Here is a 22568-nt window from a genome sequence, read left to right on the forward strand (position 1 = left end):
AATCAAAAAGGGTGCCTTGCAGGACAGAGCAGCCAACTCTGAAACCCGCCCGATTGATGTTACTGCGACAAAGAAGTCGACTTTTCATGAAAGATGCGTTAGCGAGATGTCCTGTAGCGGTTCGAAGGGAGACTCCTGTAGAACACCTAGGACCAGATTAAGGTCCCAGGAGTCCAAAGATGCTTTATAGGGGGGTACCACATGGGAGACCCCCTGAATGAAAGCTCTCACCTGCGGCTTGGAAGCGATCCTGCGCTGAAACCAGATGGATAAAGCAGAGAACTGTTATGAATGGGTCACCGAGGAGGAAAACAAGACCAATCTAAGTCACAGAAAACCAGAGAGGTTGGTAACTATGCGGATTGCAGACCCCTGATCCTATCCACACAACTAACAGCAGCTGTGGAGTGTACCTACGACGACTCTAGACACCTCGTCACAGCCGGAGGGCTAAAGCCTAAAGCAAGAAAAGGGGAAATCTAAAACTGCCCCAGAGCAGACCCCAAAGGAAAAGACAGCCCCCACACATGTATTGACGGTGGGACAAGATGAAAACACGAACATGGGTAGGAAAATAGGCTGAGCAAACGATGGGGCCCACACTAATTAGAAAGGACAGGAAAGGAATGATACTGTCTGCAATCACGCCAAGAAAACCCTGCAAAAATGTCCAACACTTCTGATAGCAAAACAAAACCCCTGAAGTCACTAGATTTCTCCCACTATCTCAGCACTCTGGCCTTTTTGCTCTGTTCTCAGAATATGCCAATCTAATAAGGGACAAAAAGCAAACTGGCAAATACAGTGACATAAGAGAGGAAATTGAGCACAGCCCCAGCTGGGGCTGGCTGACCACACAAAAAACTGAAAAGACCAAACCAAATCAAATGTGACCATTAGCAAAGACAGCTTAGCTTGAGAAGGTAGGAACTGAGCTGGAAACTAAGACCTCAGGAGGCAGAAAAAAATCACCAGTATGGGAATAGGGAGTCGGCTGTCTTAAATCCAGTCTGAGACTCCAGATGTCCAGTCCTCTTCCTCATTATCAGGTGGCAGGTCTCTGTTAATTAGATCAGCTTCATTACCTCCTGCCACCACCAGAGGGATCCCGGAAAGAGAACTCACAACTCCTCTGTCAGCACAACCAGCTCCCTCACCAGAAACCAGAGGCAGACCAGAAAATGAGTTCACAACAGAGAACTGTCATTTGAGGGAACTCAGCGCTACGCCCGAGTCCAGGCCGGTCTGAAAGAATTCCAAAATGGTAGGAATGGAAAAGACGAGAGGAGGACAACCGCGGTCTGCACCATGCAAAAATGACTATCCAGGTACGGTGATAGATGCACACTGATACAGGCTTGATCACTGTCGTAATCACCTCTTGAGAGAACCCATCTTGGGTTAGGACCCAGGATTCAATGACCAGGCTGTTAAGCACAAGGCCCCTGAGTTCTGGTGGCAAATTGGACCCTGTGAGAGCAAGTCCGATCGATCAGGTAGTCGCCAGGGGACGGCAACGAGTTTGACTAACTTTTCTACACCTGGCGTGGCCAGTATGGAGCGACCATATCACTGGAACCCCCTCCATTTTGATCTTCCTGATGAGCCTCGGAAGCAATGGGGGAAACACGTACGGAAGATGAAACAATCCACCAAAGAAAAACCAGTTTGTCCACCCCAATGGCTTCTGGGTCCCAGGACCGAGCTACAGACTCGGGCACCTTGGGGTTTCTGTGAAGCCATCAGATCCACATCCAGGGTCCCCCAGCAATTAGGGATCTGCTGGAAGACCTCTGGATGGAGAGACCACTCTCCCGAGTCGAGGCCTTGATGACTGAGGAAGTCTGCAGCCCAGTTCTCCACACCCAGGATGTGAACAGCCGAGATGACCGAGTGGTTTCTCTCGGCCCAGTGGAGGATATGTTCCACCTCGTGCATTGCTGCCCTGATTGATATAAGCCACGGCTGTGGCGTCCGATTGAATTCGGATGGGTCGACCCGCCAGGAGATGATGGAACCGCCGCAGAGACAACCGAATTACCCCAATCTCCAGGACATTGATTGGAAGGCGAGACTCCCGAGGGGAGCAACGCCTCTGAGCAGTATGGTGACAGAAGGCAGCTCCCCAGCCGAGAAGGCTGGCATCGGTAGTGACCACTAGCCAATGTAGCAGGAGAAAGGATTTCCCCTGGAGGAGGGAAGACTAATGTCCACCACCTGACTGCCTGCTTGACCCGTGGGGACAAATGGCACGGTTGGTCGATAGAGAACATGCTCCTGTCCCAGGCTGCCAAAAGCTCCTGCTGCAGAGGTCGGAGGTGTAGCTGGGCACAGGGAACAGCTTCCATCGCTGCCACCATTTTCCCACGACTCCCATTCCGATTTGTATGGAATGAGGGAATGGGCGAGAGTACCCAGACTCCCAGTTGGTGAGCTAAGATCTTGTCTCGATGGAGAATCACCAACCCTCGGGAGGTGTCCAGGGTCATCCCCAAGAAGGAAAATTGCTGAGATGGGGGAAGACTTGTTCAAGTTTATTAGCCAGTCCAAGTGAGAAAGTGTATCCAATGTGATGCAGATGCACTCCGCGCAGGTCTGGAAGGACGGCCAATTGCTCAGCAGGTCGTCTAGGTATGGCAAAACGACCATGCCCCTGGAGTGTAGAATGGACATGATGGCCGCCATGACCTTTGTGAACACCTTGGGGGTGGTGGCAAGGCTGTTAATTGGAAGTGTTCGGACGGCGAAGCACAGGAACCTCTGGTGAGGGGGAAAAATTGGGATATGAAGGTAAGCATCCCGGATATCGACAGATGCCAAGAACTCCCCCTTTTCCATCGAGAAGATGACGGAATGGAGGGACTCCATCCTGAAATGCCGGACCTTGACAAATTTGTTTAGGAACTTTAGGTCCAGGAATGGCCTCACTGTTCCATCCTTCTTCGGAACCACGAATAGATTCGAGTAGAACCCCTGGAACCACTCATTTTCTGGAACCGGAGAATTAACCCCATCTTGGCTGAGTGAGTCGATGGCTTGGTAAAAAGATTGAGCCCGTGCCTCCGCTTTGGGGGCATGAGAGGGGAAAAACCATGTCGGGGGGGGGGGGGCGATTAGCAAATTATATTTTGTATCCAGAGGACACCAGGTCCCTGACCCATTCGCCATGAACGACGGAGATCCAGACAAGGCAAAACCAAGAGTAGGCAAACGCCTACTGTGCTGATGTCGACCGGACAATGCCGCAAATCATTTGGCCGAAAATCTCTGGGACCTGGATCCCTTAGATCTTGACTGCTTGGGATGGTTCTTCCACGAATGGTTGGTCTTGTACAAGACGTGAGGACCCCTGTCTCCCTGAGTGGAGCATCCCAAACCGGAGGAGTTGGCCATGGAGGACCAACCGGGATTGCTGCGAAAAAAACAGAAACATGTCAGCAGCGGGCTGCGAAAGAGATGCCTAGCCTTTTGTTGGGGGAGGAACTTACTCTTCCCACCTGTGGCCTCCGAGATAAGCTGATCCAGCTTCTCTCCGAACAAACGACCGCTCTGGTAAGGCCTGTTTCACACTTCCGTTTTTTCAAATCCGTCAAAATCCGTTGTTTTCCGTAAAAAAACGGATCCGCCATTTTTTGCAGGATCCGTTTTTTTGTCCCATAGACTTCCATAACGGTTACCGCGGATCCGTCAAAAAAACGGATCCGTTTTTAAAAAAACGGATCCGTTTGCATCAGTTTCCGTCAAAAAAACGGAAACGGATCCGTTTGGCGGACACAAAAACGGAAGTGTGAAACAGGCCTAAGGCAGTGAGGTTAAGGACTTCTCGGATGCCGAGTATGCTCGCCATTCCCTGAGCTAAAGCGCCTGTCTGATAGCCACAGCATTTGATGCCACAAGTGTAGCGCAGTTATCCGCGTCCAGGGATGCGTTTACCAAATAGTCCCCATCCAAAGATTTCTGATTGGCTAGGTCCGCTACCTCCGGGGAAATATCACTACTCTGTATGACCCTTTTCAGAGAATCCGCCCAGAATACAATGGCTTTAGCTACCCATATTGCGGCGAAGGAAGGAGAGAGTGCCGAGCCTGAAGCTTCAAAGACCAAATGGGCAAGACTGTCTATCAGTCGGTCCGTGGGATCTTTAATGAAGGATCTGTCTGGCAATGATAGAAGGGTTTTGGAAGCCAAGCGAGACACTAGGGGAATCCGCCCATTGTTTACAGAGATCGGATGCGAAAGGGTATTTTGCCTCAAGAGGTTTCTGACCTGTGATGTGTTTGTCTGGCCGCTCTCTATGCCGCCGCACTATGACCTGGAACTCGGGGTGGCTGTGATGTAGAGGAACTCTCTAAAACAAGCAGACTGATGTCCCTACCCCTGGAGGGACTCAATCGCTTTAGCTAGAGATGCCATGGCCTGCGACAGTGATGAAACCCACTCAGGTGGACTAAGTACACTGGGATCGGTCTCGTTGGGGGGCTCCTGGGCATGTTCGGGGTCACAGGCTTGACATAGTAGAGTATTCTGTACCCCCGACAATGCAGCCTGACAGGTGGTACACGAGGTGAACAACACCGTATGTGTTTTGTTGGCCGCCTTGGATGCTTTAGGGAGAGACGTGCTGTACCCCTGCCCAATATGGGACAAAAAATTGCTAGTGTCCAAATGAATACTGCAGGGCAAGGGCTATGAATATAGAAGCGCGGCTATATAAGGCAGCGCAGCTCTGCATTAAAAAGGGGGCCTGTGGGTATGTGGCTGCAGCTCTTACCCCAGGTCCTGTGCCCTGTGAGCGGTCCTCTTGGGTTGGCCCTTGTCAGCTTGCTTGACTTAGGCAACCTGCCAGGAGATGCAGGCTTGCGGTGGGGTCCGGAGTCCGTTGCGGTTAGGGAGAGATGTAGCAGTTCTGCCCCCCTAAAGATGGCCGCCGTGATTCAGTAAGGTACTTCTCGCACTGAGCGAGAAGCACCTATCGGGTGGGTGGAGCCGTCGGTGCGCGCTCTTGGAGGCGGAGCTACCGCCTTCCGGCCTAGAACAGGCCGAAGTCGGGGACAAGCACCGGATTCACGACTCACACTACAGGAGCCCTCCCAGCCCCCCATCCGACCCATATACTCACCAGTCTAGAGTTGAGCGACTTTGGTCGGATCGGGTTTCGTGAAACCCGAATGAAACAAAATAAGTTTCAGATGAAACTCGTCCGACTAGAGCAAAAAAAGTCTGAGTTTCGTCCGACTTTTATTTCCCATTGACTCGCATTGGGGTCGGGTTTCGGACGAAACTCCGACTTTGTTTTGCTCTAGTCGGACGAGTTTCATCTGAAACTTATTTTGTTTCATTCGGGTTTCACGAAACCCGATCCGACCAAAGTCGCTCAACTCTACTCACCACCAAGATGAAGCACAGCGGAAAGGAAGAAAAAATGAAGAGCTGCAGCTCTGTCTGCAGGTCTGGGGGCTGTAGAATGGACGGTGCAGGCACCCTCAATCTATCCTCCCTTTATCAGGAAGGTGGAGAGTGACCATCCGCCTCCTTCCAGCACCACTGTTCTATCAGTGATGATGCAGTGGGGGCCACCCGGACGCCATTGGAGCCTTTGTACATCCCAGGGGTTCACTCCCCTTGGATGGGACAGGGCTGTTGTCCGGCTGTAGCCTGGCTTCAGAAGGGAGTACATGGAGGTGACACTCCATGTTCCCATCTGTTGCTGGTACGGGGAGATCAGTGCCCTGAAGTTACCTGTCGCCCCTAAAATCAAACTCAGGCATGGCTATCCACGGTGCAGGAGGGGGTATGTGGAGGCGACACTCCACGTTCCCACCTGTTGTTGGTTTGGGGAGATCAAACTCTTATAAGGATCTGTCGCCCCTATATTCCTTGTAAAAAAGTAAAATAAAAAATTATGGTCTGAAGACCAGACCCATGTGCCTTCTGTGAGGTTCAGCCAGGACTGTAGTCAAGACTGAGGACACCTGTGCTTCTGTGTCCTGACACATGAAAATTACGCCCGCTAGTCAACATACCTGTGCCTACAGGTTCGGTTCCTTCAGGGCTCTCCCCTTGCATTGAGAGATCTTCAGCACGCAGGCTTGAATTAATTGAGACACAGTCCAAAGTAACTTGAACGAAAACATCTTTACTAGATACTGTAGTTAGCATATCAGAGGTCTTTACAGCATTTACAAAAGGCTGCAAAGTGCATTGCTCCTTGTCTTTCCCTGCACCTCACTCACGGTTACATAACACGGGCCCGGGTCAGACTGTCCCTGATGGTTCATTTGGATACTCTCTGTACAGCTCTGCTACGGTTAGGCATCCCTCGGTCTGTTTTGCCCAAGACTCAAGTCCATTAATTACTGGAGTCAGTTGCCACTGGGAGAGTAAACTGCCCTTCTGTGCTGCGCTATGTGTAGGTGCCAAGTTCCCTCTGTCTGTACTCACTGCTTCTGTGGGGTCCCCAACCATTTTGCCCCGGTCCTCAGAGTGTCCGCCCACACAGAGAGCTGCCACATCTTGACGCTTCCTAGGGTTCTTTGCTGTGTTCTCTTCCTACTGCTGTGGATGGCTAGATTTCACTTTCAACGCTCTGGAGCTGCTGCTGTGTCCTGGGCCTATAGCTCGTGTGGACCCTTTGGGCACTCCCACCCTATTCACCTACTCTAGAAACTATTCCCTGGCTCCTACGTAACTAACCCTGTGCTAACTCTATCCACTAACTGTGTAAATTGAACTGAAATTGTCACAGAAAAGGATCCATGAAGTCTGGGAGGGTCTAAAGTCTATATCTGGGCATAGACAGACTGTCTCCAGGATGGTTGTAGATAAAGAGGGGCTTAATGAACTTAATCTATTCTTTAACAGATTTAATCACACACTGGCTGCTCCTGCCCCTGCATACCATTCACACCTCTCTGCTATAATAACCTCACCACCTGCTGCAACTTGTCAACTGAGCCAGGGTCTGTTCTTCACAAGTACCCAGGTTGCAAAAGAACTGAATAAGATCAAAGGTTTGAAGGCTGCCGGTCCTGACTGCATCAGTGCAAGTCTAATCAAAACCTGTGGGCACCAGCTGAGTGAGATCATTACATATCTGTTCAATATGAGCCTGTGGAAATTATCGTGTGTGGTACCAGTTCCGAAGAAACCTTATCCGAAAGACCTTAATGACTATAGACCTGTATCATTGACATCACACCTGATGAAGGTATTAGAGAGATTGGTTCTCACACGTCTCCGTCCTCTAGTGAGCTCGGATATGGACCCTCTCCAGTTTGCCTACAGGCCGGGCATTGGTGTGGATGATGCCATTATCCACCTTCTAGATAGGACGCTCTCTCACCTGTAGAAACCTGGGAACACTGTGAGAATAATGTTCTTTGATTTCTCTAGTGCTTTTAACACCATACAGCCAGGTCTACTGAGAGACAAGCTGGGCCTTGTTGGTGTGGACCTCCAACTCTCCACCTGGATCCTTAACTACCTCACGAACCGACATCAGTTTGTAAAGGTTCGGGACAGTGTGTCAGACAGAGTGATCTGCAATACAGGGGCACCTCAAGGTACAGTTCTTGCCCCTTTTCTCTTCACACTGTACACTGCGGATTTTAGGTGCAACTTATCTAGCTGCTACATGCAGAAGTATTCTGATGACTCTGCAATAGTAGGCCTCATCACAGGAGGAGATGAAAGAGAGTACAGAGATACTAACCAAGCTTTTGTGGAGTGGTGTCAGAGGAACCACCTTAGGATTAATTCCAGGAAGACCAAGGAATTGGTGGTGGACTTTCGCAAGGGCAAAAATCCACCAGTAGTGGTGAAGATTCAGGGAAATGACATTGAGATAGTCGACACCTATAAGTATCTTGGTGTGATCCTCAATAATAAGCTTGACTGGGCCCATCACTTGGATGCAGTGTACAGGAAGGGCCAAAGCAGGCTTTATCTGCTCAGAAGGCTGAGAGCCTTCGGAGTTAGAGGGGCACTCCTTGCATCCTTCTTCAACTCTGTTGTGGCATCAGTCATCTTCTTTGGTGTGGCGTGCTGGGGTAGTGGCATATCAACCAGGGACAGGAATAGGCTGGACAAACTGATTATAAGGGCCAGCTCTGTCCTGGGATGCCCCCTTGACCCAGTTCAGGAAGTAGGCGACAGGAGGATACTGGCCAAGGTGAGCTACATGGTGCAGAATGATTCCCATCCCATGCATGAGACCGTGACAAAGATGTGCAGTACTGTCAGTGACCGGCTACTTCATCCTAAATGTGAGAGGGAGCGCTATCGAAAGTCCTTCCTTCCTGCTGCAGTTAGGCTGTATAACCAGCACTGTCCAAAACGGAGAACGATCCAAACAGAGAACTGATAGATCCAAAGTTGTGACAGTCCGGTTACATTTTTTTTTTTTTTCTTCGTATATGTACCTACCTACTGTCAATGTAATGCCTTTTATGCATCTGTATCTGTACTTGTTCCTGCCTTGCTGCTGTAATGCTCTGAATTTCCCCATGGTGGGACGATAAAAGGATTATCTTAAATTGCGTGTACTAGGATGCCCCCATCTAGTGGTCAATCCTACACACTACACTTACCCTATACTTGTACAATGTAAAACAATATACATTTAACAATAATGGTAATACACCAAGTGATGTAGCAGTACCAATTGAATAGACAGAGGTAATACACTATAAGTGTAGCAGTACCATAATATAACATATATACATTATAGTAATACATTCAATGTCAGGACCTGTTAAGAAGGAAAAGTAAAAGGGGACATCATCCTTCACCCCCTTACGCTCTTCTTTCCCTTTAATTTGGTCGTCCTTGACCACACCTTGAACAAATCTTTAATATGTACAATAATTACTTCTCAGGGAGACAACATGAGGTAGACTATATATATATATATATATATATATATATATATACACACACACACACACACACACATTTAAATATAACTTGGCTCAATGTGAGCCGGGTCCATAAACAGTGCAACACAGTCCGTGTTGCGCAAAGAGGAATCCTGGTTCACAGTCATCCAGGTGTCACGATAGAAATATTCAAAGGTTGACCAGGCTTTAGGTCTACAGTACTTGGAGATGTGCTCCCCCTTCCCTTGAAGGGAGCACTGTCCGCTCCACAGGACCCAAGAATATTTAAAGGCATAGACAGTCATCAGTTCCTTAAAGAAATGGAAGTCCCTGCTTTCCCAGCAAAAGAGGCACAACGGGTGCAACAAAACAAAAAAAAAAAAACCATATTTCGCCCTACGCCTGGGGTGTTATTTCTTTAAGGGCTTTCTTGCTTGTAGGGATGCAGAACAGTCTCATTCACATTGTCTTCTACCAGACAGCGCAATGTGTGCTACACATTAATTTTAAACAGTCAAATTCAAACACATAAGCGGCATGTATCTCATGCCGATTCAAAAGTAGTGAAGTCACATGCCCGCTTTTGGGCCGTAGACGACTCTGCAGCCGCAGAAGTCGATGGCTGCTACAATGCCATGGCAGTGGTTGGGGTGGCAGAAGATGAACAAACCCTCTCCGGGCCTGGGCCGAGTCCATGGTCATCCTCTTCACAGAGGGTGACTACCACTGCAAAATAGCCTTGGGGACAGACCTCTTTAAAAAAGGACACGTGTTTAGCATCATTTTGATTAAAAAAAAGTAAAAGCCATCCCACCATGTCACGGCGACCCTATTTGGGACGGTCATAACTTCTAGTAGTAAAACCCTACCATTTGTCAAATGACGTAGATATGAATAAGGGCTGAGAAAGATTGAGACCCAGCTACTGGACATGCAGTTATGGGGAACTGGATGAATGTAATGTCCATTTTGTGATTTTTGCAATCTGTTCAAATAAAGGAGTGGCCTCCCTTTCTTTATCGCTTCATTGGGGGACACAGGTAACCATGGGTGCATGCTGCTGTCGCTAGGATGCTGATACTAGGAAAGCAAAAAAGGAAAATAGCTCCTCCTCAGCAGTATACACTCACTGACAGGCACAAAGTACCTCAGTTTAAGCTTAGTGTCTGTAGAAGGCGGACCTGGATCTGATCGCAGATCCACATTTTCCTTTACAGGTTCCCTGTTTGTGTTTATTAATCTTTTTCCCTTTGTTTTTCAGGTTAATCTTTCTTAGGGTAACAAGGTGTAATTTCTCACCCTGTTTTCCCGCACGTATGTGACCGAGAGAGCAGTGTAGTGTCACCCACTTCACCCACTCTCGGACCCGCAGGCAGGACTTTATACCCTGTCACCATTACTGGAGTTTCAGGGTGATTCCCGGTGGCCAGTCCTTGCCTTTCCCCCCCCTCACCCCTCTCCTCATAGAAGACTAAGAGGAAGATGGTGGTCACCAGCAGTGGCCTCCCCCCTTTTTGTAAGGGGACGATGCCGTCTTCTGCACCACCTGGGGTCAGTGCGGGAAGGAGGATCCATGATGCCAGTGACCCTCTCCCACCCGAGGGTTCCTGATGTGATCCTCATCAGTGAAGGGAAATCGTGGACCCACCTTGCAGGTATCTATTTTTCCCCCCCTGCAGCGGCGCATGCCAGCATTTCCGTCATCATCTGTCACTTAACAGGGGACAGGGCAGCTTTAAGCATTATTTTCTGTACAGCCGCGGCCATTTTCCCCTTGACCAGTCCCAGACCCTGGGACATCCTCTCCTCCCTGGCCGTGCCCCCTCTCTGGCTTCCCCGGTTATTCTCCTACTGAGCACTTGAATTTCGTACTGTTTTGGGCCAATAGGAGTCCTCGCTGGGTCAGAGGTTCACTGTGCTGATTGGGCCATGCCCCCCCCGAATTGCGCGCATCTTCTCTGCGCCTTTTCCCTGCTCCTATCGGAGCTCTTTCCCTGCCGGGTCATGTCCCCCGACGATGCTCCAACCAGTGAGGCATTTTCTGTTTCTTGCCGGCCAGCAGAACCTCTTGACTGCTCACGCCCCCTGGCTTGTCAACCAATCAGAATCATACTTTCGGACTCACCAGCCGACAGCACAGTCATGTCCACCGCTCTGCATCGCACCTGTGGTGTTCAGCATTGCTGATGCCATTTTGGATCTTGTGCCTCAACAGATCGTGCGTCCTGTCTGAGACACTGCCTTTATCTCCTCTTCTGCACATTCAGCATCAGACTTCGCAGCATCTACCTGCGGTCATCTGCTGTCCATCGCTGGCGTCGGGTAGACTCTGCCCTGTTTCCCTCCTTCCCTCTGTTTCCCTATATAGCCCTTTTCAGCAGTATCACCAAGGCTCGAATAATCCGCCCCATCACACAGCGACGCACCAGCGATCCCGACAACTATATGACCTGGTCAGGATCGCTGGTTGTCACAGACCCGCCGCTGACACCGGTATGTCACGGACGGAGGGATGCGATGCACTGCCGACACACAGCTATCACAGGCACAGGGGGGCTTATCTTAGTTATCCCACCGCTGGCACCATGTGATAAAAAAAACAGCAAGCTAGTCTTGCCCTAACAATTTATCACAGGGGGGTTATTTTGGTTGTCCCACCACTGCCCACAATACTTCATGAAACGTTTCAGTTCCATTTTGGAACTCACAGCTCTCTGGCACCCCCCTTACCCTCAGGTCAGTCAGGGAACTACACCTGGGATAATTGATCACCGGCCGGCTGCTTCAATGAGGTCTGGCCACCCGGCACGCTGCAGTGAGGGAATTATAAAATCCTCTGGTCGCAGCTACTCAATTAGCTTATAAAATCCCTTTCATCACTCTCAGCAGGACTCAGGGCCCAAATCACACTTTGCCGCCACCAGCTCCAGAGTTTCTCTGATTAAGTTATGAAGTTAATAGAGGGGTTCGAAGCCAAACCAATTCAGTAGCAATTATCTTAAAGGCACGTGTTCGTTTTTAGAGCATGAAGACAGACTAATAAAGTTATAATTTATTCCCCAAAAGGGGGGCAGTGATTACACAGATAAAAGATGTTACAAAGTTGAGACATTAGGTGTTAGGAACGGCGGAACGCGCTAAATAAAAATAAATAAAAAAGTGCGCTCGCCGCTCGGGGTCCAGCTCTTCCAAACTTGCAGGAACCTCTCTGGTAGACAGAGCATCCTTAACATCCTCCGCCAAACCTCTCCAAAACACAGGGATGAGGGCTTTATCAGACCACTCCAGCACGGAAGCCAGTGTCCGAAAACGAACGGCATACTGACTAACCGAGAGGGATCCCTGAGTCAAAGCGATTAGCTGAAGAGAGGTGTCGTGCGTGACCCGTGGTCCCAGGAAGACCTGCTTAATAGCTGTTATAGTCTGAGCAGCGGTCCGAACCTCTGGGTCACCACGCTCCCATAGTGGCGTAGCCCACTCCAACTCCTTGCCCGACAGAAGGGAAACAAACCCCACATTGGCCCGTTCTGTAGGGAATCGCGCAGCTAGTAACTCCATCTAGATAGAGCACTGGCTGACGAAACCCCTACAGGAGGCGCCATCGCCAGAAAATTTATCGGGCAATGGGAGGTAGGTAACTGCCGGCGTGTGGGAGAACGTGGACATACGTGAAACCGCCTCTGTGATCGCCTGTACAACAGCCTCCGAAGTCTTCGACGCTGCGATAACACTCAAGAGTAGTCAACCGGCCCTCTAGCTGTCGAATGCACTGAAGGAGTTGCTGCTGATCTGCCATTACTAGCCAGACCCTGGCGCTAGTATAATGTTAGGAACAGCGGAACGCACTAAATAAAAATAAATCGTAGAGCCACACTCTACATAGAGAATAATGGGGCCTCCAGCACCGACCTCCACCCGCAGAGCCACACTCCACATAGAGAATAATGGGGCCTCCAGTACTGACCTCCACCTGCAGAGCCCCACTCCACATAGAGAATAATGGAGCCTCCAGCACTGACCTCCACCTGCAGAGCCCCACTCCACATAAAGAATAATGGAGCCTCCAGCACCGACCTCCACCCACAGAGCCCCACTCCACATAGAGAATAATGGAGCCTCCAGCACCGACCTCCACCTGCAGAGCCCCACTCCACATAGAGAATAATGGGGCCTCCAGCACTGACCTCCACCCGCAGAGCCGCACTCCACATAGAGAATAATGGAGCCTCCAGCACCGACCTCCACCCGCAGAGCCGCACTCCACATAGAGAATAATGGGGCCTCCAGCACCTACCTCCACCAGCAGAGCCGCACTCCACATAGAGAATAATGGGGCCTCCAGCACCGACCTCCACCCGCAGAGCCGCACTCCACATATAGAATAATGGAGCCTCCAGCACCGACCTCCACCCGCAGAGCCGCACTCCACATAGAGAATAATGGAGCCTCCGGCACCTACCTCCACCCGCAGAGCGGCACTCCACATAGAGAATAATGGGGCCTCCAGCACCTACCTCCACCAGCAGAGCCGCACTCCACATAGAGAATAATGGGGCCTCCAGCACCGACCTCCACCCGCAGAGCCGCACTCCACATATAGAATAATGGAGCCTCCAGCACCGACCTCCACCCGCAGAGCCGCACTACACAGAGAATAATGGAGCCTCCGGCACCGACCTCCACCCGCAGAGCCGCACTCCACATAGAGAATAATGGAGCCTCCAGCACCGACCTCCACCCGCACTCCACATAGAGAATAATGGGGCCTCCAGCACCGACCTCCACCCGCAGAGCCGCACTCCACATAGAGAATAATGGAGCCTCCAGCACCGACCTCCACCCGCACTCCACATAGAGAATAATGGAGCCTCCAGCACCGACCTCCACCCGCAGAGCCCCACTCCACATAGAGAATAATGGGGCCTCCAGTACCGACCTCCACCCGCAGAGCCACACTCTACATAGAGAATAATGGGGCCTCCAGCACCGACCTCCACCCGCAGAGCCACACTCTACATAGAGAATAATGGGGCCTCCAGCACCGACCTCCACCCGCAGAGCTGCACTACACAGAGAATAATGGAGCCTCCGGCACCGACCTCCACCCGCAGAGCCGCACTCCACATATAGAATAATGGGGCCTCCGACACCGACCTCCACCCGCAGAGCCGCACTCCACATAGAGAATAATGGAGCCTCCAGCACCGACCTCCACCCGCAGAGCCGCACTCCACATAGAGAATAATGGGGCCTCCAGCACCGACCTCCACCCGCAGAGCCACACTCCACATAGAGAATAATGGAGCCTCCAGCACCTACCTCCACCCGCACTCCACATAGAGAATAATGGGGCCTCCAGCACCTACCTCCACCCGCAGAGCCGCACTCCACATAGAGAATGGGGCCTCCAGCACCGACCTCCACCCGCAGAGCCGCACTCCACATAGAGAATAATGGAGCCTCCGGCACCTACCTCCAACCGCAGAGCCGCACTCCACATAGAGAATAATGGGGCCTCCAGCACCGACCTCCACCCGCAGAGCCGCACTCCACATAGAGAATAATTGGGCCTCCAGCACCGACCTCCACCCGCAGAGCCGCACTCCACATAGAGAATAATGGAGCCTCCAGCACCGACCTCCACCCGCAGAGCCGCACTACACAGAGAATAATAGAGCCTCCGGCACCGACCTCCACCCGCAGAGCCGCACTCCACATATAGAATAATGGAGCCTCCGACACCGACCTCCACCCGCAGAGCCGCACTCCACATAGAGAATAATGGGGCCTCCAGCACCGACCTCCACCCGCAGAGCCGCACTCCACATAGAGAATAATGGAGCCTCCAGCACCTACCTCCACCCGCACTCCACATAGAGAATGGAGCCTCCAGCACCGACCTCCACCCGCACTCCACATAGAGAATAATGGGGCCTCCAGCACCTACCTCCACCCGCAGAGCCGCACTCCACATAGAGAATAATGGAGCCTCCAGCACCGACCTCCACCCGCACTCCACATAGAGAATAATGGGGCCTCCAGCACCTACCTCCACCCGCAGAGCCACACTCCACATAGAGAATAATGGGGCCTCCAGCACCGACCTCCACCCGCAGAGCCGCACTCCACATAGAGAATAATGGGGCCTCCAGCACCGACCTCCACCCGCAGAGCCCCACTCCACATAGAGAATAATGGAGCCTCCAGCACCGACCTCCACCCGCAGAGCCGCACTACACATAGAGAATAATGGAGCCTCCAGCACCGACCTCCACCCGCAGAGCCGCACTCCACATAGAGAATAATGGAGCCTCCGGCACCGACCTCCACCCGCAGAGCCGCACTCCACATAGAGAATAATGGAGCCTCCAGCACCGACCTCCACCCGCAGAGCCGCACTCCACATAGAGAATAATGGAGCTTCCGGCACCGACCTCCACCCGCAGAGCCACACTCCACATAGAGAATAATGGAGCCTCCAGCACCGACCTCCACCCGCAGAGCCGCACTCCACATAGAGAATAATGGAGCCTCCGGCACCGACCTCCACCCGCAGAGCCGCACTCCACATAGAGAATAATGGAGCCTCCAGCACCGACCTCCACCCGCAGAGCCGCACTCCACATAGAGAATAATGGGGCCTCCAGCACCGACCTCCACCCGCACTCCACATAGAGAATAATGGGGCCTCCAGCACCGACCTCCACCCGCACTCCACATAGAGAATAATGGGGCCTCCAGCACCGACCTCCACCCGCAGAGCCGCACTCCACATAGAGAATAATGGAGCCTCCAGCACCGACCTCCACCCGCAGAGCCGCACTCCACATACATGGCTGCTCTCAGTGCTCAGTGCTGTGCGCACAGGACCTGTGATGAGGTCACAGGAGGGGAGGAGACAGGGGTCACATGATCGGGGGCCCTGACACCTTACCTCCTGTGATCTCATCACAAGCCTTTGCACGCTACCAGCAGCATCAGCGTTCAGGCTATTTGTAGATGCTGCTGGTAGCAGAGCACATAATGCCGCCCCCACGGTCACTCACTTTTAGGTGGGGAGAAGATGGAGTGCCATTGCAGCAGCCAGCAGGAATGTGGTGGGGGCCCCCTTAGAAGCTCTTGTGGTGGGGGCCCCGGGGCTGAAGCCCCGCCTGCCCTGCCTATAATCCGGCCCTGCGCGGTGGCGGATTATAATGGGGCAATTTACTGGCCTGGGCTGTGGGCCCCTTAACCCCACTGGGCCTGGGGCAACTGCCCAAATTGACCTCATTATAATCCGCCACTGCCCAGAGCATAAGTTGAAATGGAACGCCGCAGTGTGACGGCAGACGTCTCCACTCTCTGCTTAAGGAGGCTAACCCGAGCACATGTGGCGCATGCCTGAATATATTTTTTAATGTCCCGAGCCCTGTGCGGCCACCAATACGACCCCGCCAGGAGTTTCGTGGTCTGCATGTAGCCACAGTGACCACCCGCCCTGGACGCATGTGCCCACGCAAGGACCTTCAGCCGAAGGTGGGGAGGGACAAAGGACTTGCCCGGCGGCACAGAGTTTGGCCATTGAGGGACACTGTTGTCCTGAGAAACAGCGCGCTGACAATGGTAACCGCAAATGGAGTTTTGTGCTTGACACGCCTCGAGAACGGCGTGAGACACCTCCATGGGCTCTGGGAGTGGAGTCTCTGGCTCGGGTGGTTCCAGAGGCTCAAAAAAGTTGGGAACCGAGGTAACCTTCCGTTTGGATTGAGCACGCTCCAGACCGCGCTCCGAAAAACGGAGATCAATGCGGGTGGAAATGGCAATTAGCTCTTCCAAACTTGCAGGAACCTCTCTGGTAGAGAGAGCATCCTTAAAATGCTCCGCCAAACCTCTCCAAAACACAGGGATGAGGGCTTTATCAAACCACTCCAGCTCGGAAGCCAGTGTCCGAAAACGAACGGCGTACTGACTAACCGAGAGGGATCCCTGAGTCAAAGCGAGTAGCTGAAGAGAGGTGTCGTGCGTGACCCGTGGTCCCAGGAAGACCTCGTCCCGGATGCTAGCGTAGCGGTGCGATGTGCAGAGTGGCTTAAGGCTTGCCACTGGCTGGCGCTGACTGCTAAACTAATTCCCTATCCACATGCGTAATATCAGAGGGAAGGGGTTTTATAATGAGTCAGTCACCAGAACCATACATCCATCACCATTCACAAATAGCAAGTATAGTCTATACTAGTGCATGGCCGAACGGTCATGCGCGCTTTTTATAGCCGTGCGGGACCTTCCAGATCTCCAAGATGGACCAATGAGATCTGGAGCAGGACCTGGGCACATGACTCCCGATCTCCAATGGGAGATCGTCTCGTGAACATGCCCAGTAGGAGCACAGAGGAACTTTGTCTCTGTAGCGGTCTGCTGCAAAGTAATCTTCTCAACAGTAGATAGCAGGAGACCGCGGAATGTGGGGCTCTGGATTCCTGCAGAGCAGACGCAGAAACCTGACACCTAACATTAGGTATGTGCAATACAAATGTAAAATAAATGGAAATAACATAGAGATGAACACTTACAGTTGCTTAATGGTCTTTAGGCTAACCATGTGGGGAGGCGGGGCCTCACATCACCCTGCATCTGGGGTACTTTTGGCATCAAACCTCCAGCTCGAATGACCAATTTTAGGGAGGGAATGCCTTATAGCTTTGGGTTTGTGACATCACGAAAGGGGTGGTCTAGGGATGTTCCTCCCCCTGCTCTAGGAGTTAAAATTCTGACTACAAAACTTATAATGACTATATCTCGCAGAGGGTACCTCGTATAAACATGCACATGGTATCATTCTCTTTGGCCTGTCGAAGTAGTTAAAGACCAAACATAAAGTAATTATGTCACACCGTTTAGGAGAAATCCAGTTCTCGGTTTCTGTGGGTGCTGGTACCGTGAAAATTATGGGCCAGAATGTGGATTTCGTGCCCTACGCAGATATGTAATTTTCGTGTTTTTATCATAAACGCGCTGCGTTTTATGACCGAATTATTAGATCTCCATTATTTTCTATGAGAGTAGCTGAGCACATGGTTCAGAGACAAAGAGACCCCCCGCCATGAGGCAGGAAGGAGCTCACACTGGGGATTCAGGTTAGACTGGTTTTGTGTGTGAGCCGAGGGGACGGAAGGGAGTTTGCAGCTGCGTAACAGGCAGGGTCTCATCTGTAGTGTAATGCTCAGGGAACCTTATGTCATATCGTACAGTATCATTACACCTCCCCCTTTTAGAGGGCGCTAAGGAGGCCGGGCCTGTCGGCCCGCATTTGTGCGCACATCAGCGGGTTCGTCCTCGAAGGACATCACCTGTTTCTTGGCCCTGGGGGTGGGCCAGGACAAGATTGCATCCACCTTCTCTGGTTCCGGACTCATGGTACCTCCGCCTACCACGTGCCCCAGGTAGTGGACTTCGCTCATGCCCATCTGGCACTTTCCCGGCTTGATGGTCAGTCCTGCCTGGTGAAGAAGCTTGAGCACCTCCTGGAGATGCTGAAGGTGTTCCTCCCAGGTGGAAATGAAGACGGCAATGTCATCCAGGTACGCCACTGCATACTCCTCCAGTCCCCGGAGCAGGTGGTTGACCATCCGCTGGAAAGTGGCAGGGGCATTTTTCATGCCGAAGTGCATGACTGTGGACTCGTACAGTCCAAAGGGGGTGATAAAGACGGATCTCTCCTGTGCCTCAGGGCTCAGGGGAATCTGCCAATATCCCCAACTCAGATCCATGATGGATATGTATTTTGCTTTCGCCAACCGCTCAAGCAGATCCTCGAAGCGCGGCATCGAGTGTGCATCAGAGGTTGTGATGGCGTTGAGCCCCATGTAGTCCATGCAGAATCAGGTGGTCCGATCCTTTTTAGGCACAAGAACTACAGGAGAGGCCCACACGCTTTTTGCCCATCGAATCACCCCCAGCTGTAACATCTCATTGTTCTCTTGGCGCATGACCTGTTGCACCTCCTCAGAGATCCGATAAGGTGTTCGCCGTAGTGGGGCGTGATTCCTGGTGTCCACCTCATGAACCACTAACTCCGTCCTCCCAGGTCGGTTGGTGAACACGGCCCGGAAGGGTTCCAGGGTGTCCACCAACTGCGACCGCTGGGATACTGTTAAGGAGGCACTTACCTCCATGTCATCAATGGACCCATTGGCCTTGGTTTGGGCCAGCATGTCCAGGAGGGGATCTTCCTCCCCATCCTCAGGCAGGTTTCAGACCGGTAGGATGCAGGCTTCACATTAGTGGTGAGCCTTCAGCATGTTGATGTGAAAGGCCTTGCGCCTACCCCGAGCATGGTCAAGTGTCACCACGTAGGTGACCGGGTTGAGCTGTTGGTGGACAACGTATGGGCCTTCCCAGGCTGCCTGAAGCTTATCCGTTGGTACGGGGACCAGCACCCACACTTTTTGACACATCTGGTACGCTCCCGGGCATTCTGGTCGTACCAGTGCTTCTGGTCAGCCTGAGCCTGCGTCAAGTTGTCATGCACCAACTGCGTCAAGGTCTGCATCTTGTCACGGAAGCGCATGACATAATCCACGCTAGACACTTCAGAGGGGTTTGGCTCATCTTCCCAAGATTCTCTTATCAACCTAAGGGGTCCCCGGACTCGCCTGCCATACAGGAGCTCAAAGGGGAGAACCCGGTCGAGGCCTGCGGAACTTCTCGGTAAGTGAATAGGAGGTGTGGGAGGTACCGCTACAAGTCGCGCCCTTGGGTCTCAAACAGCATGTGGAGCATCTGTTTGAGGGTACCGTTGAAGCGTTCACACAAACCATTGGTCTGTGGGTGATACACACTCAATACCAGGTGCTTCACCTGCATTTTCTCACAGACAGCCTCCATTAGGCAAGACATGAATTGGGTCCCTTGATCGGTAAGCATCTCCCTGGGAAATCCTACCCTTGAAAAGATAGTCACCAGTGTATCAGCCACCTTATCAGCCCTGGTTGAAGACAGAGCTACTGCCTCTGGGTACTGGGTAGCGTAGTCTACCATGGTGAGAATGTATTGCTTTCCAGAGCTGCTGGGGACCGGTAGATATAGGTAGATGGTTGACCCAGCTTAGTGGAATGAATTTTTTTCCCTATGGAGAAAATTGGCTTCTACTCTGTGGGTTTTTTGCCTTCCCCAGGATCAACAATGCAGAACAGCTGCACTAAAAATAGGCTGAACTAGATGGTCATAAGGTCTTCCTTCAGCCTTCAAAACTATGTTACTATGTTACAATGCACCACCGCGATTCTCTGGAAAGGCTCCTCTATCACTTGCAAAGGGATAAGGGGAGCCTTAAGAGCAGGCCCCGCCTTACCCACTCTTTGACAGGTGGTACAGGTGCAGCAGTAGTTTGTTACATCTGTCCCTATCTTGGGCCAATAGAAGTGTTGAGACAGCCGTGCCCTAGTTTTGCTGACCCCCAAGTGTCCAGCAAGTGGAATCTCATAGGCAATCCGCAACAACTCAGTTCTGAACTGATAGGGGACGACCAGCTGTCTTTCCCTCAACCACTCCTTTTGGGATTCTCCGGGTACTGTCTCCCTGTACATCCTTCCTCGTTCCCAGAACACCCTCTCCTTATCAGACTCGGAGGTGGGCATCTTGGCGAGGTCTCTCAATTTCTCCAGGCTCGCATCTGAGTGCAGAGCGGCCTGGAACTCCTGGCTGTCCCATCTTCGCTTCCACCTGGGTGGCAAAGTCCATGTCTGCCTGGGCAAAAATGCTTCGCCAAAGTATTATAGCAGTAGCTCCTCCTGATGAGATAGTATATTTAGCAAACCAGATTGCCCGCACTGGCAAATATCTCCTGACTGCCTCTTTGGATGCGGCCAGTTGTTCCACCAGGGCAAATAGCAACATCATTGCTATACGCCGCATCCTCTGGTTGAAGGTGTGGAATGCAGATCCACCCTCAAAAGTCTTCCACTAACCTGGCTTTTCAGGATTCTAGGCTTTTCGGGTCCAAACTGGATCAGATCATTTCGGACGCTACTCGGGGGAAAAGCACCTCTCTTCCTCAGTCCAGACCCAGACGTCCTTTCAATAGGAAATGGTCCCTGCCTTTTCATTCCTTTAGGCCCTTTTCTTCAGGGACCTCCTCCCAGCAGGACCACTCTTCTGCCCCAGGGGACAGGAAGAAACCATGCTTCAAACCTTCTCCTCACTGGAGGACATATGGCCCCTCCTCCAAGCCCTCTTGGTCCTGCTCTAACAGGTTCTCTTGTTCTCTTCTAAGTGGCGGGTCAGCCCCACCTGAGAATGGCTCCTGGGTGGGAGGCCGACTTCTCTTCCGGGACGCATGGTTGTCGGTGGTCGACTGCCTGAGTCAGAGAGATAGTCACATCCGGTTACAAAATCAACTTTTCTTCCCCTCCAGGAAGACATTTCTTTCTGTCTCGCCCACCAAAACTCCCATCTCAGGCCCTAGAGGTTCTTCAGGTCGTCTCTTCCCTACTATGCACAGGTGTAATCATGCAAGTTCCCTGGAACAAACGTTTTTCAGGGTTCTAGTCCAACCTTTTCGTAGTCCTAAAGAAAGACAGATCACTCTGTCCGATTGAGCCATCACGTTCGGATCTGCCATTTCAGGATGGAGTTCATACGATCGATGATCGTTTCCATGGAACCGAGGGAATTTCTTTGTTCTGTAGACATTCAGGATGCTTATCTTCACTTTCATGTTTGTGTTCGGCATCAGAGATTACTTCGGTTTACGATCCAGGAGGATCATTATCAGTTCATGGCCCTTCCTTTTCGGTCTGGCCTCTGCCCCCAGAGTGTTTTCACGAAGGTCATGGCAGCATTCATGGCCATCTTTCGCTCCATCATCACCACCTACGCCAGTCATCTCCGTTGGGGTGTGGTCTTCCTTCATTATACAGTGCGGGGTCGCTGGAACATTCAGGAAGCTGCTCTCCCCATCAATCTTCTGGAAATCAGGGCGATTTTCCTCACCTTTCTTCACTGGCAGTCCATCCTCGCAAGTCGGCCGGTCCGCGTTCAGTTGCAGAAAGCAGGTGATTGCAGAGTTATCAAGGATTCTGCGATGGGAGGAACGTCATATCCCTGCCATATCAGCTGTTCCCATTCCGGGGGTGGAAAATTGGGCTGCCGATTTTCTGAGCCCCCAGGGTCTCGCATCAGGCAAGTGTTCTCTCAGCCCCGCTGTCTTCAATCAGATTTGCCAGCGATGGAGCACCCCGGAAGTCGACCTGATGGTGTCTCGCATGAACCACAAGACTCCTCAGTTCGTAGGTGTAGCCAGGTCCCAGGATTCACTAGCCATCACTTGCGATGCTCTAGAACTCCCATTGTCTCAATTACGACTGCCTTATCTTTTTCCACCTCTCCTCTTGATTCCGAGAGTCGTGAAAAAGAAAAGGCAGAAGAGATCCCAGTAATCCTGATAGCTCTGGACTGGCCAAGAAGGGCCTTATACACGGAGCTGGTGAACATGCTCATGGACGCTCCCTGGAGGCTTCCAGACTGTCCAGATCTCCTGTCGCAAGGCCCCCTCTTCCACCTGAGTTCTCAGTCTCTGAGTTTAAAGGCATGGCCGTTGAGGCCACAGTCCTGAGGGAGGCCGGTTTTTCCCATCAGATCATACAGAAACCAGCATCTTCGTGTATCTACCACAGATATTGGAAGACTTTCTTCTAGTGGTGTGAGGAAAATAAT

Source organism: Dendrobates tinctorius, unplaced genomic scaffold (assembly GCF_039654945.1).
Source record: "Dendrobates tinctorius isolate UK_male_01 unplaced genomic scaffold, ASM3965494v1 ptg000086l, whole genome shotgun sequence".
Lineage (NCBI taxonomy): Eukaryota > Metazoa > Chordata > Amphibia > Anura > Dendrobatidae > Dendrobates > Dendrobates tinctorius.